The sequence below is a fragment of the Balaenoptera musculus genome, chromosome 7, assembly GCF_009873245.2.
Source record: "Balaenoptera musculus isolate JJ_BM4_2016_0621 chromosome 7, mBalMus1.pri.v3, whole genome shotgun sequence".
In the NCBI taxonomy this organism is placed as follows: Eukaryota; Metazoa; Chordata; class Mammalia; order Artiodactyla; family Balaenopteridae; genus Balaenoptera; species Balaenoptera musculus.
Genome location: NC_045791.1, coordinates 7,821,201 through 7,848,854, shown reverse-complemented (window position 1 = coordinate 7,848,854; position 27,654 = coordinate 7,821,201).

Here is a 27,654-nt window from a genome sequence, read left to right as displayed (position 1 = left end):
TGCAAATTTTATATAATTGGGCAATACTAACCATATTTCTATTTATATTAACATGGTAGGAAAAATGGTACATTCTTTTCTAAATTAGCATTATTAGCTTTTTTAATAAGTTTTTTTTTTTTTCTTTTTTCCACTCAGGTCTCCAGATTTTACAGACTTAAAACTAATGGTTTAATATCAACTTTGAGAATAGCCACCATGATCAACAAATTTTTCTACTTGCAAAGGGGAAAAAAAATCTTACTGAAAGCTGAGCTTTATTTTTAGCTAAATGAGAAAACATTTCACAGAGTATTTACTGAAAACAATCAATAAGTCCCTACTAAGTATGAGTTGAGGATATATATCAAGTCAAAAATACACTGTCACTTGGAAGCCAATATGTTTTACCAAACGCATGGAGAATTTACATTAAAACAAGCCACTGACATTTCCAATCTATTTTTTGGCAGTATAATGTACACCAACTCAAGCAAAATCCTGTGTCTCACTAAATCACCCAGTAAAAACTTCATTTAGCCATCTTTTAAGAAAATAAGGGCTTCCCTGGTGGTGCAATGGTTGAGAATCCGCCTGCCAATGCAGGGGACACGGGTTCGAGCCCTGGTCTGGGAAGATCCCACATGCCGCGGAGCAACTGGGCCCGTGAGCCACAGCTACTGAGCCTGCACGTCTGGAGCCTGTGCTCCTCAACAAGAGAGGCTGCGATAGTGAGAGGCCCGCGCACCGCGATGAAGAGAGGCCCCCGCTCGCCACAACTGGAGAAAGCCCTCGCACAGAAACGAAGACCCAACACAGCCAAAAAAAAAAAAAGTTGTATAAAAAAACAAAAACAAAAAAAAGAAAATAATATCTTATTTCATTTGTTCCAAAAAACCTCCTCAGATTAAGTTAGGCCACCAGCATACTCTGGAACATCACTTTCTTCTCCCTTTAAGTTGCAATAAACATAGAGACAGAGATAGAGAAAAGGAATATTCTAGTGACCAACATTAAGGATATACGTGTGTTATGATGGCTTTGTGGGAAAGGAGGGTAGTATCATTTCACTAAGCTTGTGTGACTAAAGGAACAGTAGGACATAAAGCTGGGGAAGCAGCTTTGACAGAAAAAAAACAACTAAACTAAAAGGCTCTGACAATGTGTTAGAATTTACTGTAAAACTGTAGACTCTGAGTTGTGTGTATGTGCTTGATCTGATATTCAAACCAAATAACATAACCTCCATAGTCTGATCACTCTTTGAGGAAGACAGTCTTGACAATTGTGTAAACGACTGTTTAGATGAGGGAGAAGAGAGATAGAGATATTGGTTATGAGCCTGGTAAAATATTTTAGGCTACTATTTCCTAAAAATACATTGAAGGGACTCTAATTTCATAGAATTTTACTACATGTTGCAAGGGAGAAAATAAAGTTTCTGTAGTCATAGGTCTTTATGTAAAACCAGACCTAAATAAAGTAAAACAAGTTTCCTCACTGCAGGATATCTAATAAGCTAACTGACACTACAAATATCAAGGAAGAGCTAATGGCACGTAGCATGCTCCAAACTAGTTTGACTGTGGCAATCCCCTGCAGAGAAGCATCTGCAGAATCATTGTTCCCAATCCTATTTTGTAACAGGTTGGTCTCTGCAATAATCACCTCACTATGCTACTGGCTCCTAGAGAAAGTACATTCTGTGTTGTTAACCTTTGTAACCTCAGTTTCTAGAAGTTTGGCATAAGGTGTGCCCTCCAGAAATATTTATTGAATGGAGTTGACAGAAGGACCTGAACCAGAAAGAAATATGGAAAGAGAGCAGGATTGGAAACTTGCATTTGCCTAGTTCTCTACATTACATTATTCTCAAGTCATTGCTTTTGGGACTTGGCTATTCAGCAATTCATATTTGGAAGCTTGTAGGAAAAAAACTAGAGATGCTAAATCTGGGACTAGAATAATCTCCCCAGGAACTGTCCTGTTTAATCCAGAACCTAAACCAATTTGCCTGTGAAACATCATCATAAGAAATCTGTCAAAAGATCCTTAGTTTACCACACTGGTGAGCTGGAATTTACAGATGCTTTAGATAATGAAGGATGAGTCGTGTGGCAAAGAAAGACAATCTGATTTACTGGAAAAACACAATGTTAGAGTTAGAAAACCTTTATTTGAATACTAGCTTTGCTACATACTAATTGTGATGGCAAGGGGAAAGTTACATATTCTTTTTCAACTTTAGTTTTTTTCTATCTGTAAAAGTGTGGAATTAATAATATATAGAGGGTATGATACTTGAGCATATTAAATGAGATGATACACTTGAAGTTCTTAGTGCTGTGTCTTCAATAAATGGATTATAGACAGTTGAGTTTCAATAAATGGAGTTAGAGACATTCTAACATCAGCTCTGGCCTGGAAAAGGTAACAGAATTATAATTGTCCTCTCAACAGGGTGGTTAGATGCTGAATGTCATTAACATGAAAAACAAAACCAAACATTTTAGGCTCAGGAAGATGTTCAGTCTGAATTCTCTGGTCATTTTCAATACACAGTCTGTGTTGACAAAATCATTTAACTATTATGAATAACCAGCCACCCCTTGTTGGCCAGGCAGTTAATTAAACACACCTTCTCAGACAATCTTTAGAACAATCCTATGAATTATTGTGTCCACCATTGTTCCAGCCCACTGTGATGTTTTGGGGAAACAAAAATGTGTATTTTTTGCGACAAGAACAATCCCAATTCTGACAGTGGACAAGCCCCCAAACAAAGTTCGTTTGGGAGAGTAGTAATTCACTGTGGCTGGAGCAGAGATTTTGAGGGAGAGTATAGGAAGAGATATGAACGTAAGGGGATCACAAATGATTGAATCTGGATAGATTGTAACCAGACTGCGAAGGCAATACAAGCCAGGTTCACCGGTGCATGCTTCCTCCTTCAGAGAAGGAACAGCTGTTAAGGGATTCTGAACTGGACAAAAACAATATGGGAGTGATTTTCTTTAGAAGACTGAATCTGATCATGGTTGTTTGTCAGCAGTGATTTGATCAGATTAACTAGATGTGCTTCCCAGCTTCATATAGAAACTGTAACATCAAGTTCAGGAGCTTTTCTTCCCCTAGCATTTGTCACATTTTGCAATTAATTTTGAGAAACAAACTAATCCAGGTTAGTGTTCACAGCAGGCAACCTGGAGCTAGGCTACTAATCCACCACTCACTAGCTATGTGGTCTTATTTAAGTTATTTAACCCTCAACACAAACATTTTCTCATCAGTAAAATGCGGAAGTTAATGTTTCTTTCCTTTTAAGGGAAGGTAAAATTAGCTAACAGAGGCAGAGTGCCTAGCACACAGTAAATGCTCAAAATTGTTAGCTGGAGTGTGTGTAACTATTATTGCAATGCTGCAAATTTTCTGGTAAACTGACGACATTTTCACAAGACTTCCTCTTGGGAAGATTTACCTTCCAAATATGGTTGGCCCTCAGTATCCTCTGGCAGTGGTTCCAAGACCCCTTCCCCACCCTCCCACCCCAAGCAGATACCAAAATCCGTAGATGCTCAAATTCCTTATATGATACTGGGCAGTACAGGATTCTCTGTATCCGTGGGTTCCACATCTGCAGACTCAACCAACTGGAGATCTATTCCCATGGATACAGAGGGCTTACTATAGTCTCTTGGATTTGAAATTTACCTCTACACCCTTGCTTTCTTAATTAGGGTTTTAAAGAGAGATACATTCCCAGAAAGATCACAATTCCTAAGCTTTAGAAATTTTTTAATTGTAATTTAAATATTTTGGTAGCATTTTGCTCTCCTTTTCCTCAATATGTCTCCCTTCCACTATGGGTACACATTTTACCAAATTGTCACCACCTCTCTATCAGAGCTTTAGAAATCTACTAATTTAGGAAATGAACTCAGCAGGAATACCCCCTGAGGCTTGTGAGAAAGCACAAAAACTATGTAACCAGTCTTTATTTTCTAATCCTAAAGCCAAAAAGCTGCAACTTGACTATTTCCCTTTATCAGAGGCACAGTATTTTCAACAGCCCTCTTTGCTTTGTTCACCCTGGCATTCCTGATGACGGTAATCAGAAATCACAGCAGGTTATACTGGGGTAATATTGCTTCTGTGCTGACATCTCAACCTGCACTTGCTTTGCTTTTACCTCAGCGTACGATGGTGAGCAGAACCCTCTGCGTAATTGGCTTCCAAATACTACATTCTTTACCAGAATTAGGGTCGCCGACTAAAGGATGTTGCTTGCAACCCAGCTCTACAAGGAGATGAAGTCACCAGCCGCTGCAGTCCTTCAACATACCCCGAAAGGAGTTCAGGGTGGAGATCAGGAACGAGGCCCTCTGTGCTCTGGGAAAAACTGGCAGAACAGGCCTTCAGATAGTTAGATATTTTCAGGAGAATATCGTATGAACCCATTTTCTTGCCTCTTCTCATTCTTAGAAAAGCACATGAATGGTGACATCTGCTCCTCGTGACTGGCAGCAACGTTCTACCGAGATGTGTGTTGACTGCACGTACCGCCTTCATCAAAATTATATGTACACTGACCTCCCCCCACACCTCTTTGGGGCAGCTCTTCAGCACTATATGAGAGGCTGCCTCCTGGACTATTGTCCTCAGTAAGTCCCCAAATAAAGCTGAACTCACAGATCCCACGTTGCGTGTTCTTGCAGTTGACAAGGTCAAAGGGAAGGGAAGTGGGCCAGGGCTCAGTGGTCTGCAGAGCTGTAGGGCTTTCCATGTGTACCTAGAAGTGCCCAAATAAGCTTTCTTTTGAATGCTTTTGAATGGAAATGTGCTTAAATTAAATAAGCCCCCCCGGCCCCCCGCCTTCATGAACATATTTTGCTCTTTTCCTGAAGAGACTTGTGGTACTCAGGAGTATCTCTTTCTCTTGTCTGTCCATGTCTGTTGATGGACTGAGCTATCTGGGGATGTTTGCCTAAGACTAAATGCTACACTACTGATTTTGAGTCCCTGGGTCTGCTTTTTATTTATTTATTTATTCTCTCTCTTTATTAGATTTTCTCTTAACTTTCCCCTCTTCCTTTTTTTTTTTAAATTAATTTATTAATTTATTTATTTTTGGCTGCACTGGGTCTTCGTTGCTGTGCACGGGCTTTCTCTAGTTGCAGTGAGCGGGGGCTACTCTTCCTTGCGGTGCGCAGGCTTCTCATTGCAGTGGCTTCTCTTGTTGCAGAGCACGAGCTCTAGGTGGGTGGGCTTCAGTAGTTGTGGAACGCAGGCTCAATAGTTGTGGTGCAGGGGCTTATTTGCTCCGCGGCATGTGGGATCTTCCCGGACCGGGATCGAACCCGTGTCCCCTGCATTGGCAGGCGGATTCTTAACCATTACACCACCAGGGAAGTCCCTCTCTTCTTCCTTTTTTATCTGGACTGCTGATAGGCAGTTCTGTTTACCCCATACTCATTCCCACTGCATTTTAACTTGTGCTTTTAATAAATTATTCCGTAAGGTGGGGAATTCAGCAACCAGCTTCCTGTGAATTACATCAGACAAGGGAAAAAAGTCTCTGTCTAAAGGCTTTGAGAATTCTTTTTTGAGTAATATCTGTTTCCTTCTTATACTCATCTCCAGGATTCAATTCCCACCGTCTCCCACCTGGACAGTTGAGACCGCCTCCCATCCGATCTCTACATCTTACCTGCTCCTCTGCAATTCTTTCCTAACAAGGCTGAACATTCAAATATGATCATGGGGCTTTCCTACTTAAAATCCTTTGGAGGTTTTCCACTGACAAACAGTAAAATCCAAGCTCTCTGCATGACGTTTAAGGTCCTACATATTCTGGCTCCTTCTTACCTTGAAGATTTATATCTGCCTCACTAGAAACTCATACACACTAGAAACATTGAGAAGTGCTTGCTTTTCCTTAAAAAAAAAAAAAAAAAAAAAAAAATGAAGCCTTACCTCATCTCTAAGCCTTCAAGTGTGGTGGAATCTCTGCCTAGAATATCTCTCCTTTTTCCTCCACCTTCTTTTTTTTTTTTCTTTTTTAACATTTCTTTACTACAAACTTTTACTATGCTAATATGTGTTGTGAATGACCATAAGATACATTTAACATACAGCGTTTCCCACACTTAGTTTTCCCCAGGGCTCTTCCTTTGGGAAACATCTCCTGGATGTATGGTTGCACATAACACACATTTGGAAAAGCAAAATTAATTTCGCTGTCAGGGCAGGTGTTTCAATTGATTGTTTTTATCCAAATGAAGGCTGTAGATTTTCCCCTGATGAGGTTATTTAGTTAGCCTTTACCAACCTGCCATAATGATTTTTTTTTTTAATATGTATACATGTCAATCCCAATCTCCCAATTCATCCCACCACAACACCCTTCCCCCCACTTTTCCCCCTTGGTGTCCATACGTTTGTTCTCTACATCTGTGTCTCTATTTCTGCCTTGCAAACTGGTTCATCTGTACCATTTTTCTAGATTCCACATATGTGTTAATATACGATATTTGTTTTTCTCTTTCTGACTTACTTCACTCTGTATGACAGTCTCTAGGTCCACCCACATCTGTACAAATGATCCAATTTTGTTCCTTTTTATGGCTGAGTAATATTCCATTGTATATATGTACCACATCTTCTTTATCCTTTCATCTGTTGATGGGCATTTAGGTTGCTTCCATGACCTGACTATTGTAAATAGTGCTGCAATGAACATTTCCTCCACCTTCTTGACATCTAGGTACCCTTTAGAACACAGCCAAGTGTTTCAAGTCTGTGCATCTGTTATTCTATGATTTAATTGTTCTTTCACTTAGTCTCCTTTACCGGGCTTTGGGCTTCCTGTGGGCAGAGGCTGTACCTGGCAGAGGAAAAACTCTGCCCTGCATCATAGGATCCCAGGGTCTTTCCAGGGTCACAGCTGCCTCCCACTAGATCTGGGTTGAAGATTTTCAATCTTGCCAGTCTGCCCTGGATCTCCCACAACTCTGCCTGATATATGAACACCTCCCTATGGATAAAGATGTGTCACCAGGTTCATTTACCTAAGAGCTTTCATAAGGCTCCAAGTAGAAATTATTTCCTTTGCTTTTGTCAAGCTTCCATACCTATGTGAGGTGTTGTCAACTGTTGGTGAGTCTATCTCCCAAGTATAGACCTAAATCCTCTCAAGAGGAGGAAATGTGTTTGATTTTGCTTTGTATTCCCTGAGCCTGCAGTGTTGCCTAATTAGAGCAGGTGCTTAATATGAATACTGTGTTTTTTTACCAATGGTTGTTCAGCAGTTAGTTGTGATTTTGGTGTCCTCATGGGAGGAGGTGAGTTAAAGGTCCTTCTACTCCCTCTACCATCTTGCCTCTGTCCCATAAATGCTGTGTTAAAGGAATAAATGCACATTGTAATGTCTGCTCTGCTTGGGGATGGGAAGCGAGTGGTGATTTTTGTTTTTACTTCCATTGATTTGGCCATATTCTTGATTGGTGGCCCTCAAACAGGGCTACTGGTTGAAACACCTGGAGATTATTTAGTAAACAACTTTGACCAATGTTTCTTAGATGTTGATATGCATAGGAGTCACATAGGAATCTGGTTATAATGCAGACTCTAATTCAGTAGATCTAAGGGGGGTTTGAGATCTTGTTTCTCCAGTGAGCTCCCAGGAGATGGGCATGTTGCTGAGTTAGGATCACACTGAATAGTGAGCCCTGAACTCCTCAATCAGAATCTCTCAGAATCTGCTCCAGGAATTACACATTTCTAGGAATTTTCCAAGTGATTCTGTTAATCAAAAATTGCCATCTATATTAAGGAGTGACTGTGTGTTTCCCTCTTGTACCCATCATTTATTTACTCTGCCACATATTGAACAACAGGCCATATATTGTGGCACAGGCTGTGACTATATGGGTGAAGGAGAAAGAAATGTTCCTGACCTCATAACGCTCCCAGTCTAAACAGATAAACAGATGTTAAACTCATTCTTACACATTGAGATAAATGCCAAGCAAAGCATAACTGAGGCACTGATTTGGCCATAATAAGGGAAGATCTACATGTAAGCTAAGATTTAAATGACATAATTGCACCAACCATAAGATTAGCAGGACAGTGTTTTTTTTAAACAAAGTTAAGAGCATATGCATATGTTATTCCCAAAGTTCCTAATTTATCCCTCTCCCCAACCTTTCCTCTTTGGTAACCATAAGTTTGTTTTCTATGTCTGTGAGTTTGTTTCTGTTTTGTATATAAGTTCACTTGTATCATTTTTCTAGATTCCACATATAAGTGATGTCATATGATATTTGTCTTTTTCTGTCTGACTTACTTCATTTAGTTTGTTAATCTCTAGGTCCATTCATGTTGCTACAAATGGCATTTTTCACACTACTGTATATAAAATATATAATCAACAAGGACCTACTGTATAGCACAGGGAACTATACTCAATAATCTGTAATAACATATATGGGAAAATAATCTGAAAAAGAATATATATATATAACTGAACCACTTTGCTGTATACCTGAAACTAACACAACATTGTAAATCAACTATACTTCAAAAAAATCATTAAAAAAATATGAGCACATGCAACTCTCTGAGTCAGGAAAGAGGCTGACAAATTCTTGGATCTTTCCAAAGACTCTTGTGGCTAGAAGAGAAAGTACAAGTGGGAGAGTGTCACGTGGTGAGGTGAGCAGGGAAAAGACAAGCACACACAAGTTGGTCATCTAACCCAGCAGTACAATGAGAGGACCTTCCTATAATCGACATCTGGGACAGGGGTGCTGTGGAGATTGACCCACTCTTTCTTGGCCCCTTTGAGAAATTGCCCAGTTCAGAATAGCAGTGATAATTCTTGGAACCCATCTGCAAATACTTTCATTTCTGAGTTTCTAGAAATGTTATTTATGCATGAAAAGGATGATGTGGACAATAAATGTTTTTACTTTTCAATGACTTTATCTTTTGTTTTCCATTTATCTAAATTAACAATCAAGAAAGACTCCTGTTAATTTATAACTGGGACTAGTATATTGAAGAGTCACTGCCTCCTGACAATTCCTACTCTTTCATTCCATTATAGGAGTAAAGCATGGAATGGCATTTTCCTTGATTAGCCATTTTCAAGGTACTTCAAATGTACCTGAGTCTCCATCATATGTCAAATTCTAAATCCCTTGATGTACTATCAATACACTTAAACAAGCCAGGATAGATGTATCTTCTACCATCTCCTGTACCCCAAATTCTACATTTTGGGAAATTACTAGGTTTGATTCTTTCAATTATGCCTCTGCTTCTTAGCATTTTCAGTGTCCTCATTTTTTTTTTTAAAGCTCAGGACACCCTAGTCTTGATTCAAAAATAAAAATCAAAATATGCATTTCAGTGGTTATTTTATCAACCAATACAATTTGCAACTTACCTCTTATAAAGGCATCCAGAGCTCTCAAAATGTGTTTATTCTAAAAACGATTTTCTAAACAGTCCAGTATTTGCAATACAAATATTTTTAACTGACATTACAACAAAAGCACCTCAATGTGCATTGAAATAGCTAGTCAAACTGGTTTCACAACAAGTAGCAATAAAATAATCTAAGATAATAGTTTTGTTTATGTTTTATCTATTGCATCAATATTTTATTTCTGAGTAAGCATTGTACATTTTACATTGTTACTCATTATATCATACATTTAACAATGCAAATATTACTCTAAATTCTTTAGATTTCAGTCTTCAAGTCTTTTAAAATTAAATAGGATAATTAGACATAGCAGCTCAATGTTTGCACATAGTGAGGTCTTAATAAATAGTTGCTATTTTAATTAATATGATTCCTCAAATACCATTATATGAGAATGTTCTCAAAGCAACCTTGAGAGTCTTATTACCTGTTGCATGAAAGGCGCAGGGAAGTTTAGGGGGTAAGCCCCAAACTGAGGGGATTCATATATGGGAGAAAATAGTTTTAAATAAAATAAGTATCATACTTAAAACAAGTGTTCACCATTAACACTTGAAGCTCTAATAAGAAGGAAATGAAAGTAAGAAAGAAAACCATGGATAGGCATTTTTCTGGGGGTTTCGTCGTTTCATGCAATCATTGAATTGGTAAAAATTTGTCCTATTTTTATAGATGATGAAACTGAGACTCAGATATATTAGGGAAGTCACATAGTAAGAAACTGATCTAAGACTCGAACAGATATGTCTTATGCCCAAATCCAAAGTCATAACTTAGCCCTGAAGTCAGAGCCCACGTTTAGATTGACAGGGTGACAAATCTATGCAAACACCTAGTCATATCAGCTCTGGGGAGCTACTCTGTCTTCTCCATGCCTCAGCCCCACCTCTCCATGATCCAACACACAGGGTGCTGTTAACTGGAGCTTGGGGAAAAGTTTGTTGAATCTGCAATGTCATCAAATGGGCAGTGATTGGGTACAAATCATCAAGAGTGGCAATCCCTTTCTAATATAGATTTCTAATTGGATACAAGGGCAATCACAGTTTCAACTAAACAAAGATCATTTACATTGAACAATGAAACACTCACCCTGGAAAAAAACTTCGGGACTATAGATCATTAAGCTGAATGATTAAAATATTACCATAACAACACATGATAAAGTCTCTTATCTCTTGGTTACCTAATTATCTGCAACATCCTACACTATGTAGGGTCCTATGCGTTTTGTATTCAAGTGGCACATGCTCGGTGTTTCTTTACAATAAGAATAGCACTTTAGTAAGTGAATATGCATGATATGCAGCAATTTTCAAACGTTTTATGGCAGGAACCCTATCATCAAAGGGAAACCCTCCTTCTACATTTTTTTCCTTTTTATTCTCAAATCAATTTGATTTCATTTTTCTGATTTTTTTTTTTTTACAATAGGTCCTTGTTGGTTATATATTTTGTATATGGTAGTATGCATATGTTAGTTCAAAACTCTTAATTTATCCCTCCTCCTGCCTTTCCCCTTCTTTAACCATAAGATTGTTTTCTGTGTCTGTGAGTCTGTTTTTGTTTTGTAAATAAGTTCATTGTATAATTTTTTAGATTCCGCATATAAGTGATACCATATATTTGTATTTCTCTGTCTGACTTACTTCACTTAGTATGACAATATCCAGGTCCATCCATGTTGCTGCAAATGGCATTATGTCATTCTTTTTAATGTTCGAGTAATATTCCATTGTATATATGTACCATATCTTCTTTATCCATTCACCTGTCGATGGACATTTAAGTTGTTTCCATGTCTCGGCTGTTATTGTAAACAGTGTTACAGTGAACATTGGGGTGTATGTATCCTTTCAAACCATGTTTTTCTCCAGATATATGGGATTGCTGGATCATATGGTAACTCTATTTGACCTAAGTGATTTGATATTTAAATCCTTTATTCTTATTACAACTCTGCTGTGTTTGGATCCTGTCTATGAGTGTATGCTGGTAACAGGTTTGAACCTATCCTGGAGGTGTTAGTCTGGAAAACTTTAGACTATTTCAGATCAAAAAGGAAAGACACAAATGCAGCCAAAGTAACTGAAATTATTAAAGTTGCAAACCTAAGAGGGATTGAGCTGAAGTTGGATTGAGAACATAAAGGTAGAATAAACAATCACAGCTACAGTCACAGAAGGCAGACAAATGATCACTGAATCTTTCTGATGGCACATCTCATCAGAAAGACAAATGCAAGCATCTCCAACAAACATGTACTACTGTCAAGTTATACTATCTGTATTATAAAACAAATAACATCAGCAGGGTTTAAATTTGAGCCAAAGGTGAAATAAGCAATGCATATTTTAATGTTTTGTCACTCATTTTTACTTTCTACTATCATTAGCTAGTTGCTTAAGGCACAGAATATACTCAAAGCCAAGTTTGTCCTTCATAAGAGTGAATGCAAACTTATATTTCAAGCAGTCTTCTAGATAATTTTGACACTTGGTCCTCAAGTAGCAGTCAATGAGATTACGTTAAGAACTGCAGGGCCATATTCTTCTCCAAAGCCTCTGTAGAGAGAGCAGCACTGGCAACACCTTGATTCCTGACTTCTGGCCTCCTGAACTGTGAGAGAATAAATGTGCATTGTGTTCAGCCACTAAATTTGAGGTAATTTGTTGTGGCAGCTACAGGAAATTAATATTGGTATCAAGTGTAAAATGAGAGCCCGCAGGTTTAGAAAACAGAACGAGTAAATATGAGAAGTGATGGGTGTGATTGAACGACTTTTCAGTGGGCAGGGGAACAAGACTTTTTCGAGAGTTGGACAAAATGGGCTGGTTCCTGAGAGTTTCGAGGAATAGGCTTTTGCATCCTGGGATGATGTAGACACAAAGGCCCCTTATATATGCTGAAGATCATATCAGAGATGTTCCCATTGTCATTTTATTTCCTTCTCACAAAAGATGTCTGAGGTTTAATATACACTTCCCTTCTTACAGGGAGGAAGTTGAGGTTCAAGTATACGGAAAAACTTGTCTATGATCAAAGAGATTGTGAATTGCAGGGTTGGAATTATGCCCTAGGTCTTCTCATTCCAGGTCCATGTTTATATGACATGAGCTCAATAGCCCTTGGTTTCCTCTTCTTGTAGAGAAGCAGCATGAATTACATGTCTTTGCAGGCCCACTGCAGATTCATTCTGTTACTGACCTGGGTTCTTGGCCTTCCTTAATCAATAGAAATTGATAAGAGGCCAGACTATAAATTCAGGCAAGGCCTTATTGGGGCTCCTGCAGCAGCTGGGGGGAACAAAATCAAGTAACAGTTTCCCTTGTTTGCTTGGTGGGTGTGTGGAGGGGCACCTGGTTCCTTATATGGGGTGAGGGTAGGTGTGGGTCCAGGGGTTGGGCTGGAGGGGTGGCTTAGGTGTTACCCCCCACCCCCACTTTTGGCGATGTTGAGTGCAGAGGGCATGCGCAATACCCTGCTTTTGCTCCCAACCCCTTGTTTTTGCTCCCAGCTCTTCAGAAATGGCAGTTGGGTTTTTGGGCTTTTGTATCTTGTTGTCCAGAATTTGCCCCAACTGCGTATGTATGCAGTTATTTTTAGTCCCTTATAGTTTCTTTGTATTTTGTTGCTCAAGGAGACTTTTGTCCAGGTGAAAGCACTGCAGCAATGGCCCCAGGTCCCAGGTCCCAGCCTATCTCAATTCTATGAATGAGTGTATAAATTTGGTGGTAAATGGGAAGATTTTCATCCATCCTGAGTGTCAGTTTCCCCTGTATTTATAGAAAGTGTGATTGGCATTAATTCTTATAATTTTCTAAACTAAAATGATTCAAGCATGCGCCACTGATACATTCTTCATTCACAAAAAATTAGCACAATCCCTTTAAAAAATGTAAACAAAGATCTTTCAGGTTTACACTGCAATATATAAAATTTAAAAATGACCTTTAACATTCCCAGAAGGCAAAAATCTTTCTCCAAATCCTAAAGATTTCAAACACTGTTTTCACCTTTGATATTCTTTTCAGGGATGGATTTATGTGATCCCATTTGCTAGTTAGAAAACATATATTTTGAAATACTCAAAAATGCTTTCTACTGTCATTCACTTATGACATCAGCTATAGTATTCAGAAAAGTTAACCATTGAAGGCATGTTATATTGCATTTCACATAGAGAAATGTCTGTAGTAATATTATAACAGATTCAAAACCCATCACACTTTGATGAATATAGATTTTGCAAAGGCCTTTGGACAGGTAAAAAGGAGCCTTATTCCCTCAATAGCAGGATTTTAGTACTGAATCCCATCTGTAAGTTAGTCCAACCTACACCGACCCAACACTTTCCCCAAGCAATAGGGATATGCACCAACACACGAGGGGTGTGTGCTCTGGTAATTCCTGCCCTGAGTCCCCTCTGCTTGACCCAGTTCTTTTCTACACTTGCTCCCATCTGGCCCAGTCCCTTGGTTTTCTCTCCTAATTAAGGGCCCACAGGTGTCTTCATAGTTGGTGCCCATTTTCAGTTTCTATCTCTTATGCTTCTCACTTCTCTCTGAAGACTTTAGCTCAGAATCACATCACCAGTCTGTCATGCTTCAGACTGGCTTGCCATCCCAGAACAACTGATTTCTTGCTCCAGGACACTAGTGGGTGCTCTCACCTGGCTAACTGACCTCACTGTGCCCAGAGATTTGTAGTCCCAGACAATTTTAAAGTCTTAAAGAGGTTTCCAAGCTCAAAGATTCTTTAGAGTCAGTCTAACTTTACAGCCAGTCCAAATAATGCACTAAATAATAGTACATCTCATGCTCTAGGTGGTTAACAACCTAGAAGGAGAGACAGATATGTATATATGAATTCATTACCAATTATAAATATGATAATAGAAAGAAACACAAGGCCCAAAATTTGTAGAGAGTGACTAACTGCAATGCAGGAGCATGGGAGACTTGTTGAAGAAATGGAAATTGACTTGGTCTTTAATCAGTGACTTGGATTTTCACAGGCAGGCAAAGCAAAGCCTACCTCATCTGAAGGAAAAAGAGAATCACAGGCCAGGATGTGAAGCAGTGTGCCCCTTGGGCAACTATAAAGCATTTGACATGACTAAACTAGCAGCATGCAAGGAACTCAGAGAGATAGACTGGTAGTCTTAAGGGCCTCTTGGTCCAGGAATCATGAAAGTCCTCAAAACATCAAAAATTAGGTTTAAAGCCACAACAATGGCTTGAGGAAATCCACATTCATAAGATGCAGCTTTCAAAACATTTTTAAAAGCTCCACTTTTTCTGAGACATTCAATAAATGGACAGGAAAATGTGTAAACCCATTTTATAGGCTTGGTGCCATAACTTCCATTTCTTTGCTCTCTGGTAAATCTTGACTGCAGAATCCTACAAAACTGCCCTTAGAAAATGGGGTTCCTACATTGTGCATCAGTAAACCATATTCTTTTTTGATAGCTCTGATATTTAGAGGTCAGAGACTGGGAGTTGTCTATCTCTCTGTCTATCCAGCACCTGGCTTAGGGTGAGAGCTAAGTGCTTTTAAACATTTACTTGAAAGATAAATACCATTAAGGCAGAGACCAGTCAATACCAAACATGATTTTCAAAGTTATGGGACCACAACAGGTGATATATTTGAATTTTAATGGAAAGTACATATTATTTGGTGTTAGTAAGACCCAGATTCAAACCCCAATTCTGCCATTTACTGGATGTGTGGCTATGAGAAGTTTGTTCAATTTCTCTGAGCTGTCATGTCTTCAACTTTATAATTGGGATAGAAACTCACATACAGATATTTAAAAATCAGAATAAAATATCATAATATATATAAGGGTGGCATAGTCCAATGATGAAGAACATAGAGCCTTGAGACTCATTACCAAGGTCCAAATTTCAGTACTGCCACTTACTAGCTGTGTGACTTTGGGCAGGTTAATTACCCGTGCTATACCTCATGACCATCATCTTCAGAAAATGTGAATAATCATGACATCTTTCCTGTAGATATTGTGTAAGTGTACCATGAGTCAGTATATGTAAATCACAGTTGTGTGTGGATCATAGTAAATTGCTTAGTAAGTAGTAGGCACTTGGAATGTAATAACTGGTCAATTAAATATAGCTTGATGAGGATTTAGATTGAAGTGCTTGAAGAGAAGTTTCTGGGGCTCTGAAGCACACTTATATCCTAGGATTTTTCAGTTGACATAGAACTGAGTGGGGCAGCTGTAGAAGAAGTGCAAAGCTGAACTGGATTCCTGGTCTACTAGAAAGCAAGAGCCAACTGAAACACCAAGCTGAACACCATGGGCAAAAACTGCAGTGAAAATTAAGAGCCTGCTTTGGAAGTCAGCTAAAAGGAAGAGCAGGATGTATTGCCTACATAGATTCTCTGAGGCAATGGAGAGGAGGAGAGCCCAAGCCTGGGTATGTATCTGATTTATAAGAGAATAAAATCAGACTAGAAAGGTGACTTGAGCCAGCTACTGAATTTCAATGGGCATCAAATAGTTTTTTTTTTTTTTAAGATGATAGTCTATCAATGGCAAAAATACAAAGGGTTCTGCAACAGAAACATAGTTTAATTTCTTAACAAAGTTAAGACAATAATAACAAAAACATTGTTGTTCTTAATAACAAAGAAGACAATGTTGGTATCGAGGGCTATAACTGACAAGAATCTTATTTTTCCTAACCATGCATTCAGTTTTACTGGACTCTATCATCAGAAAGTCACACTGACAGGCCTTTTCTAATGCCTTTTGTTATAATGATTTTCTTCTCTCCTGCAGAGGAGGGTTAGAGGTGCACCATGTCAAGTACAAACTCTTCTTCCCCTCCAGATTGGCACCCACACAATAAGAATATATGACTAGAAAGCTACCATGTGCCATTTCCATCAGGGTTTAAAAAATAAGATAGCTTTCATCAGAATTTTTTTTTCTTTAAGAAGTTCTTTCACTCTATCTTCTGAGCAGGAGCATGAGAGAACCAGTGCACAGCTAAGAGGTCCTCAGCAGATATTCTACACACGCATTTACATCACCTATTTGACTCACATGTGGATGATCCAATGTTGAATGATGTGCTCTATTCCTTTCTAAGTAGAGGATAGAGCAAACCACGACGGCTTAATGTAAACTGGCATCTTTAGTCAAGCAACTGATCTGTTGCAATTCAATCTGTTACAAAGGATTCTACCAAAAATGGCGAAGGCTTTCTTGGATTAATTTCCCAGAACCTTATGCACTGAGGTGTTCTTGGAGATGATATCTCTTCAATTTATTTTATACCCAATTTTGAACAATGTCAACATATATGAAAACATAAGAATTGTCACATTCCATCACTCTGTTATGATCCTAGAAATACAAGCTAATGAAGATGAACCTCAAAGGGATCCAGTGGGGAAGGAAATGGGACTCAAGTGGACTTAGTTGTGGGTATATCATTTAATATCTCTAGATATCATTGTTTATTTGTATCAAAAATGTACCATTAGTCTAGATAATTTAAGTCCAAATACTTTCTTAGGGACATTTTCATCCACTAAAATTCTCCCTCTTAGGTTTCAGTTTTCTCATTTTTAAAAGGGTAATAATTGTCTTCTTTTTTTAAAAAATAAATTTATTTATTTATTTATATTTATTTTTTGCTGTGTTGGGTCTTCGTTTCTGTGTGAGGGCTTTCTCTAGTTGCGGCGAGCGGGGACCACTCTTCATTGCGGTGCGCGGGCCTCTCACTGTCGCAGCCTCTCTTGTTGCGGAGCACAGGCTCCAGACGCGCAGGCTCAGTAGTTGTGGCTCACAGGCTTAGTTGCTCTGCGGCATGTGGGATCTTCCCAGACCAGGGCTCGAACCCGTGTCCCCTGCATTGGCAGGCAGACTCTCAACCACTGCGCCACCAGGGAAGCCCTGTCTTCTTTTTTAAAAAAAATTAACAATCTTGTCATGATTCTACATAGTCATAGATGTGAAAAATTATTTAAAAAGAGATAAATACTGATTAGATGATCAGATCTTTGGTAAGCTCTAATAGAGTAAAGATAATGAAATAATACAGATCTGGCCACAAACTGAAAGTGTCATGTAATGCAACTTATTTCCATATCTTCTGAAAACCCTGTGGAATATCACTGGAAACTCAGTCCTGGGTCATAGTCAAGGAAAAGCCTGAGATCAAGTCATGTAGGATCCACTTCCACTCCACACAGGCTCCAACTGAGATATCAGACCCTTGAGTAACCAGTTGAAGGAGCATCAAAGTATACCAGTTGGTAAGTACGTAGGCTCAGGCATTAGATTGCTCCACTACCTAACCAGCTGGAGACTTTGACCAACATCCTTAACTTCTTTAATCCTATGCTTCTTCATGTGGTAAATAGGGATGGCACTATTACTAATGTTAGTGTTTTAGGAAAGATGGAATAAGATACTAGGTGTAAAATCCTTACAGTAATTGCTGCAAAATTGTAAGCTCTCGGTGAATATTAGCTCTTAATATTATCATCATCATCTTGATCATTGTTGACCCAATTCCCTTCCACATTCACGGAAAGCTGAAAATGATAGAAGAGAACACGCCAAGGCTGTGCACCACCATTCTTGTAAGTGGGCCTTGATTTAGGGTGACCAGCTGTCCCAGTATCTAAGGACCCAGGAATTTCTCAGAATAGGCACTTTCAATGCTAAAATCAGGACAATATCAGGAAAACCTTAAGAGGAACAGCTGAATCAACTAAACAGAATCTCATTACCCTATGTAACCACAGGCAGAGAAAATGGAGAAAGGCAGGCTACCTCACAGAAAGAATATTCCTTCTGATAAGGAGAGAAAAGAAAGTCTGCTGCTCTGGGCAGGCCTGAGCAGTGACTTCCTTAACACTATCAAGTAGGGAAACCCAGCACAGGGACACTGCTAGACTCTCAGCACTCAGATATGTTACTCCTCTCAGGGTCCAGAAAAGGTTGGAGAGGAAGTCCAGATAACTTAGGTTTTTAAGGGAGGCTCTTCTGGGCACCAGTCCTGACTAATATAGTCAGGTAGGTATCACTCAATCCAGACATGACTTGAAGGATCCTTCAACTCATCACTTTGGTAGTCTGCCATGTATCATTAGTTCTGGAATTGCATAATAAGCTGTATCATATGACCAACAAAAGGATAAAGAAACAGGTTTTCTCTTATTAGGAGAAGGGTAAGGAATGAAGGGAGAATGTTCTCTTTATTTAAAGTGATAAGTACTTACATATTCTGCTTTAACTTTAGGCAAGATAAAAAGCTCATATAAGTGTCAGTTTCCTTGTTTGTAAATTAGTTATATAATCTGCCATCCAAGTGTGCTGGACAATGAAAGAGAGTGTGTAAAAGTTCCTAGGAAGTGGCCAGTAAATTGTAGAATTCAATAAAAATAAATCCCAACCACTACATGGTAACAAATGAACACCAAGATTGCAATGCTTTAACAAGCTAACAATTATTTCTTGCTCAATGAATGTCTTTCTGTTGATGGGTAACACCCTTTTATCTATAAGGATAACTTCCATCTTTTGGTTCCACCATCTTTATTGCTGTGGAGCCATTAACATCCAGCTGGTGGAAGGAGAAGATAGTAGTAAATAAGACACATACACTTTCTTTCACTACTTTCAACTAATTTCCTAGGGTCAGGCCAGAAGTGTCAGCTGTGCTGAATTGTATAGATAGACTGCAGCACAACAAGTCAACAGAGAGAGCAAAACAAGACTGGAGAAACAAGCTGGAGGCAATGAATAAAAGTAGTCTGTACACAGTAATCAACCAAGCTGGGATAGAGCCAAGAAATATCTATCAGAAACCCAGGAAGTGCCACAACTTTGATCAGAGAGGGTAGTCTCTCAGAAATCAGAAAGATACACAAGTTGCATCAGGCATGTTGGAAAGCCACCCAATGGGGGCACTAGGCTTGAAGGGGGCGGTCAGAAGAAGCTTAGTGGATGTCCAGGAAAACTGTGAGTCAGTGTAATGAGACCCCAACCTCAGGCTTTATGGGCTGCCCATGTAGAGCATGGTGACCTCAGAAAAGAGTAGAAGTCCCAGCAAAGATTCAAGAAGGTTCTGAGAAAGCAATGACTGCTCAGCTCTGGGGTGTAACGTTCAGGATTAAGACTTTGAACCCCTCAAAAAACCTTCTAGGAATAACCCAGAGCCTCTGTCATAGCTGATCTAGGGCACTGGGTGGAGAGATGAACTCTAAAACATCCCTTGTGGGCTTGGTTACATTGAAAAGCACAAACAAAAAAAAAAACCCAGAAAAACAAAGGTGGTGTTAAAAGACAGAACTAGCAAACCCAGTGGACAGCAAGGAAGACAGTGATGAAATTCCAAGTTGCTGGATTGAACTCCTTTCCTTTGCTTGTGCCTTGCAGAGGCTGGACAGAGCTCCATCCACTAGGAGGACAATGAATACTCCTGCTCAGCAGAATGAGTGGGACTCAAGGGCAGGGAGAAAGGGTGGATGTCTAAAAGCAATCACAAGTGAGAGAACACCAGAGCAGAATCCAACATGACAGCATCAGGAGCAAGGCAAGCTACCACACAGGGCAGCACTGAGCAGGATATCGAGGGCTGAGGCCTTGGGGGGCACATCCAGTGTTAGGTATGAACTAACACCTAAAAGTAGGATTGGTGAGCTGATTCACAGAGAACGTATGTCTTAACAGGACTGGAATATGCAAGCACAGAGGCAGAGCTCAGAACATGGACAATAATTTCCCTGATTTTATTTTCACAGGCATTTGGAAAGGCGTTGCCACTCAGAGTGCACATCTCCATCCTGCTGTTACAGTTGAATAGAGCATAATCTTCTGTCTCTCCCTGCCTTTCTTGTGCATTTTTAGCCCATTAACAGAGGGAGGAAAGTCTGAATGCTTCCTTTAACCAGTGGCTCAGGAATGTGTCTTTGTACCCTCACCCCCTTCTGTTTTTAATAAGGCCATTGGTTCAGACCAGAAGATTCAATATTGTTCGTCTCTATGGATTCTTTTCAACTTAAACTTTATATTTTTAAAAAGCTTATTTGTGATCTTTTGAAGTGCCCAATTAAAGATTTAAGGAAATAATGAGTATCTTGAGGTGTCTGTCTGCCCCAGATTTCTTTGCAAATGAGAGCACAGTGAGGCTTTTCTTCTCAACCATGGGGAATAACGGTAAAGCTGATTTTGCTTTTATTCCCTCCTCTTCTTCCTCTCCAGTAGCTTCCATTTCCCTTCTTCCTCATCCCCTGTCCTTTCTCTCTCCAGCTCTAAAGCCTGCTCTGACCAGGACCTGACCTCTTGCTTTCTTCTTCTTTTGTTCAGTAAGAGAGCACTGACCCTTTGCAGTAGAAGCAAATAAAATTCCACAGTCCATAGATGTCCAAGCCCTGCAGAGAGAAGGTGCATGTGGTTGACATTGAACTGACTTGGGAGCCCTTTAAGAGAAAGAGTTGAAACAGTCATCCTCTTTGAAGTGATTCACCTTAAGTGTCACCTTTCCAAAGCAAAATTTCCATCCAGAGGGATTGTAGGGACTAAAATTCATGTCTGTGTGAAATCTTGATTCTAGCCGTTCTCTCAGTACAGAGGGGGTTCACTGTACCAAGACTGGTTTGGTGCCCCTTCTTTGCTCACAGACAGAGAAAACAATGGTGTTTCATCATCAGCTCTGTTCACTATTTCCAGCCATAAAGCAAGTCTTTTAAGATCAGGGCTGTGTCGTTCATGCTTTCATTCATTTGCACATTCAGCAAGCACTCACCAAGTGTCTCCAAGTGCCTGGTACCCTGTCAGTTGCTGGGGATACAGTCGTTACCAAACCAGAGGCAGTTCTTGTCCGCTTGAAGCTGGACAGACTTCCGGGGAAGACATAATGATCACATGAATAAATATTTAATTATAAAACTGTGAGCACACAGGGCTATGAGTATAATGTGATGTATCAGTATTTAGAGAGGTTGAGACTTTCCTGTGAAGTAGCACTTATCTGAGGTCTAAAGGTTAAGTAGAAATTACCTTGGTGAAAAGAGAGAGAAGGAAAGAAGGCCTGAGGTGATAGGGCTCATGCATTCCAAATCTCTTGACCAACAGAGCTTCTGTCGGGTGGAATTTTTGCCTGCAGTGAGCGATATTTGGCATCTCTGGTCTTCATCCATGGAAGGACAGGACCCAAGTCTCAAACCCATGCTGCCTCCTATGACAACCAAATGCTTCTCCACACTTTGAATCATCTCCAAGGCAGTCCAACATCTCCAGCTAAAACTACACAGAGCTTTAAAAAGCCTCCTCTGTTTACATGTAATTGACAGGACGGTGGAGGAGATATTGGTATGAAATGAGCTTGAAACCCATGGAAATACCCATGTCTTTCAGACCTTTGGGGGACAGAGGGAAGAAGACAGCCTCTAGAAATTGATTCCCATAGTCAACTCTCCTAAATCAACGGGTCTAATGACCATTCACCTGTAGAATGTTTAGTCTTGCCCCGTCTCTATGTTTGTCCTTCCTTGTGGGTTTACTCTGCTTCTGTAGGTTTTCCTGGAGCAGTTATTTTGTGGCCATAAACAAGAGCTTACAAAAGGGTAAGGACAGATTCAATGTCAGATACAAGAGAGGGAGCAAGGGGTAAAAGAAAAGTACAAAAGAAATGCTCATAATACAGCAAATGGCTTTTTGGTGAACTGATTTTCCAGCCAATTGGCTAGAACTGCCTTGTACACCATCGTCAGTGTTATCACTCTGATAAATCAATGGAAATGTAGAATGAAGGGTGTTAATTGGGTAAGTGAGCTGTGGGAAGGAGAATAGACTGAAAATTAAGAGCAAGGAACACCAGTTAGAAGGTTACTGTAATATCGATAGTATGGATGAGAAACAACATTAGCTTAGACCAACTTGGTAGAAATGGAGAGGAGTGAATGGATTCAACAGACAATTAGGAGGCAAAATTGACAGGACTTGACCATGTATGAGATGTGAAAGTAACACAGATGTGTAAAGCTTGGTTGTAGCTAGATGGATGGAAAGAGAGAATACTGGAAATATGAACTTCTTTGGAAGGGAGAGAGCATTAGTTTGGTTTTGTAGATGTGGTTTCGAAACATCCAAGAAAGGATATCTTGCAGTTGTATAACTAGATCAAGAGCTCAGGGAAATGTTCTTGTTTAGAAACGTACATTTGGGTATCATCCACATATAAGTAGTATACTAGTCTGCTAGGGCTGCCATAACAAACTACCATAGACTAGGTGACTTAAACTACAAAATTTTATTTCTTCATAGTTGTAGAGATTAGAGGTTCAAGATTAATGTGTCAGCAGAGTTGGTTACTCCTGAGGCCTCTCTGCCTCTCTCCCTGGCTTGTAGCTGGCCATCTTCTGCTGTCTTCACATAATCTTTTCCTGTATGCGTGTCTGTGTCCTAATCCCATATTCTTTGATGGATACTAGTCATATTGAATTAGGGCACACCTATATGACTTTATTTTACCTTAATTTGTTCTTTTAAGAACTAATTACCTCTATTAGCTAACTAATTAGCTCTATTTAGAAATACAACCACATTCTGAGGTATAGGGTGTGGTTTAGAATTTCAACATATGAATTTTGGGGGAACACAACTCAGTCCACAATAGGTGGTAACTGAAGCTGTGGGTATGGTATGATATTGCCTAGGTGAAGAATATATAAGAAGAGAGGAACATTGCAACATGAGGAATCCAACATTTAATATCCAAAGAGAGGAGGGTGAAAAACCAGAATCTTAGAGAGGAATCAGGGGAGAGGTAGGTTACAAAAGCCAAGGAAATTGAATGTCTTGATAAGGAGGCAGTTGTGAAAAGTGTAGAAGATTAAAGAAAGACCAAGTCAGAATGGAAACTGTAAAAAGAATGTTTTCTTCCATTTTATCTACACAAAAATGTCTAACCTAGTGACTGGTGTCTAGTAGTCATTAAGTAATGACTTAATTATTTATTTCCATACTTAAGTCTTGAGGGAGGAGAAAGAAGACAAAGCAAGAACAGGTGGAATATTATAGAACTGGCTGAACATATCTGTGTAAACTTGAAGAGGTTAATATCTCAGCATTTCAGTTTCAAATTATGTAAAGTAAATTTTTAATTTCTATTTCACAGGGTTGATTGAGATTATATGCTTGGAACACATATCAAAGAAACGTGGTGGGTATTATTCTAGCTACACATTGAACTACTTTAAGCATTATACTCAAATTGGTTATAACTAGAAAGAAATAGAAAGCAAATCCATATTAAGCCAACTCTTTGCTAGAGAACAATATAGATTAAGTCTAGAGAGGCTGTTTTTAGATGTGAATTTCAAAGGGAATTTAAGATGAGAAGACTGCAGCAGTGAAGAGAAATAATACAAGGCAACGGAGCAGGGGCAAAGCAAGACTGGAGCAAAGTATGGGTCCCTCAATGTGGACAGCTCACTGCTACTAATGTCTGAGTGGGGCAGTCTTATTTTAAAAGCAAGCGGAGCCTATTTCTGTTTTGTAAATGAGTTCATTTGTATCATATTTTTTTAGATTCCGCAAATAAGTGATATCACAGAAAACAAACTTATGGTTACCAAAGGGGATAGTGGGGGCAGGGGGAGATAAATTAGGAGTTTGGGATTAACATATGCACACTACTATACATAAAATACATAAACAAAAAGGACCTACTGTATAGCCCAGGGAACTATATTCAATATCTTGTAATAACCTATAATGGAAAAGAATCCAAAAAAGAATATATATATGTATATACATATATATACACACATGTCTATAACTGAATCACTTTGCTGTGCACCTGAAACTAACACAACATTGCAAATTACCTATACTTCAATAAAAAGTTATTTTAAAAAGCAAGCAGAAAATAAACCCCCAAATAAAATATTTGTATTAATGTATGTAATTTTTTTCAAGTCAATTAATAAATCATTCAAAGGCATAGGTTATGGACTTAAAATATGTAAGTCTTTAAGAAAGAAAACTATGCATGGTCTTGACCCTGAGACAATACTCTAGCATCTTGGTGGGTGAAACATTCACATGTAAAGACCCATCAAACAAAAGGGTTGCTGGGGTGCTTTATGTTCAAATACAAATTGAAGTTAACCAGGTGAATTAGTTAAGTGAGTGTGAATCCTTGGAAGTCTGTGACCCTTTTCTGGTATTGCTCTTGCCTTGGCAATGCCTACCTCCTCTGGGTTCTCCTCTGGGTCTTCAGAGTACTCATGAAAACATTTCAACAACAGGAGAAAAGGGAGAAACTGGTATTTTTGCATCTATTGATATGCAAAATACCATGTTGGGGACTTTTATTTATTATCATTTAACCTTTCTGTAAATAATTGAGGTAGATTTCATAGTCTCCACCTTATGGGTAAGGAGGCTGAGGGTTAAAAATATTAACTGACCAAGTTCAGAGGGACAGTCAGTGTCATGTTGACCCAGTGATGTGCTGGAGCTGGTTCCCACCGGTTATACAGGGCAGATTGGGTGCTTTCCTTCCTAAACCCACATTGAGTGACCTCACACTGGTAGTTCAAATGGGCCTTAGTGGAATGATTTACACTATTAAAATCAGAACATGCAGTAAATCAGTGTTTTCTTTATTTTCAGAGAACTGGTTTATAAACATGTATCAGAATACACTGGTTGAGATTAAAGCCAATTGCATGCTTTCTCCAATTTATGATCCTTGGGAGCTATGGGAATATGAAATGGTTGTCTTCTCACTTCAAATCTTCTCTGATGTGGCACAGACTACAGCACCACCACCCCCTTCATTACGTAAGAACTGAATTATCTTATTTTTCAGAATGTCCACGTTTGAATAAACTCTCACCTCCTATAGGAAACTTTGCAAATCCTTGCCACATCCCAACTCTATATGGAACTGCCAACTACAAATTGACACTTGCCATCTACCTCTATAAGGATTAAATCATGAGCTACTGACCTTCAACACACCCCAAAAGGAGTTCAGGGTGGAGATCAGGAATGAGGCACTCTGTGCTCTGGGAAAAACTGGCAGAGCAGGCCTTCAGATAGTTAGATGTTTTCAGGAGAAGATTTTATGGGTCCAGTTCTTGCATCTCCTCGTACCTAGAAAAGCACTAAAATGCTTCATGGTGACATCTGCTCCACATGACTTTCAGTAAACTTCATGAGACTAGCAGCAACCTTCTGCAAAAAATATGTACTTGATTACATGTACTCCCCCTTCACCAAAGTCACATATATACTGACCTACCTCTCTGGAGCAGTTTCTCAGAGATCTCTGAGATGCTGTCTCCCGGGCTGTGTCCTCATTCTGCTCCAAATAAAACTTAACTCACAACTCTCATGTTGTGCATTTTTTTTCAGTCGACAGAATCCATCATATTCATTACCTTCAACAGAGCATTTGTTAACATAACCAGACATTCTCCCCAACTCAGGATCTGGGATGTACAGCTGGGTGAAGACTCATGAACATGGCCATTGGAAGATGACCCATTGGAACAAAGCTAGATGGCAACAAATTACAAAAATGCCCTTAAAGAAAGTAGATCAGAATGTTAGCATGTTTAATACTCATGACTCCATGGGAGAAACGTTGTTAACTCTGTTTTACAGATTCAGTGTTTGAAGCCCCCAAACTTACACAGCTGGCAATGAGCAGAACCACGATTTGTGCTCTAGCAGAGTTCCTGGCACATAGTGGGCCCTCGTTAATATTTATTGAAATGAATACAAAGCCAGATGTGCAGCACAGATCCCCTTGACTTTTCTTCTTTCTGTCAGTTTTTGGAGTACATTTTCCAAAAGATGCTTTTCATAAATCGATCCCAAATCTTTTTGTCACTCTATCCTGACCCATTCTGAGATGGCTTTGAGAGATTGGCAGAGGAAAGACAGGATGAAGTGTGTGTTGCTGTTTGTAATGAAAGAGAAAAGAAACCAAAAAAGTTTAAACAGATGTAAAGAGGGAGATCAGGAGACACTTCTCAGATATTTGTTTATTTATCCCATCTTGCCTCACATTGTCTGCTATTCCTCTTAAAGATAGACCTTTGCTAAGGTAAAAATTCAGTGCATTGGCTGTGCACAATGTTATGATGTAGAGCCAGTCCTCAGGGAATAGGAGGTAACTGCCCATCAGGAGATGCACCCTTGGGTGCACCATACAGACCTGAACTACTGATTTGCAGTGGGATTTTGAAACATAAAGAGAAAAAAACAACCAATTTTATGCACTCTGCTGGTCTACCTCCATGAAGCTCAGCCTCAATGTCAGAAAGCTTCTCCTTCTATGTCTCCTTTGTATTTCTCTTTTAAGTCAGTCTGAAAACCAGGGGCATGAAGGTTGGGAGATAGAAATAGTCCTAGTCCTGTCACCAACTTCCTGGGACTGGGGATAAGTCTCTCCCTTGCTCTGGTTCTCTATTTCCCCTTCTTTAATGGATTATAAGGAGAGAGGATGAGATAATCTCTAAAATCTCCTCCAAATCTAAGATTTTATGACCCATACATGCTCCAAGGCTCCCCATGCTGAAACACTTAGCTGGTTGTCTGTGAGCAATTTTGCTGCGGTGGCCAAAAAAGGTCCTGGAAATAATGCCAGGAATATCCTTACCATGACAACCATTGATTGCAATGTGATTGATGAGCTGATTTCCTAGACAAGTGAACTTAGGGCACTTGAGAAATTAGGTGATAAGCCAAGGTAGACATCGACATCGACCACTTCTCTTTGTTCTCAGGACACCTGGTGGTTTTAGCATTTTTTTAGTCTCCTTGTTGTCTTTACACAAAAATGTGAATCCCTCTTTCTTCTAGCCCTACTCTTACTTTTCCCAAACTAAGAAAAACAACTCTAGCGTCTAAAGTTACCTTGGGTCTAATGCCATTTTTGCTGATAATAAAACTTCTCTTATTTAATTAGGAGAGCCTGAAGTCTATGTTAAGAAAAACACAAAATAACCAAGATTTTCAAGAAATAGAGAGCCACCTAAATAGCTGAACACTGTTTCCTCTTGAACGTAAACTAATTATACACAGGCTAAAATGCTCAGAGGGCCATGGAAGTATAGCTCCCTTTTTGCCTCTAACCATTTTCTCTCATTTTAGTTATAAATGTGCTATT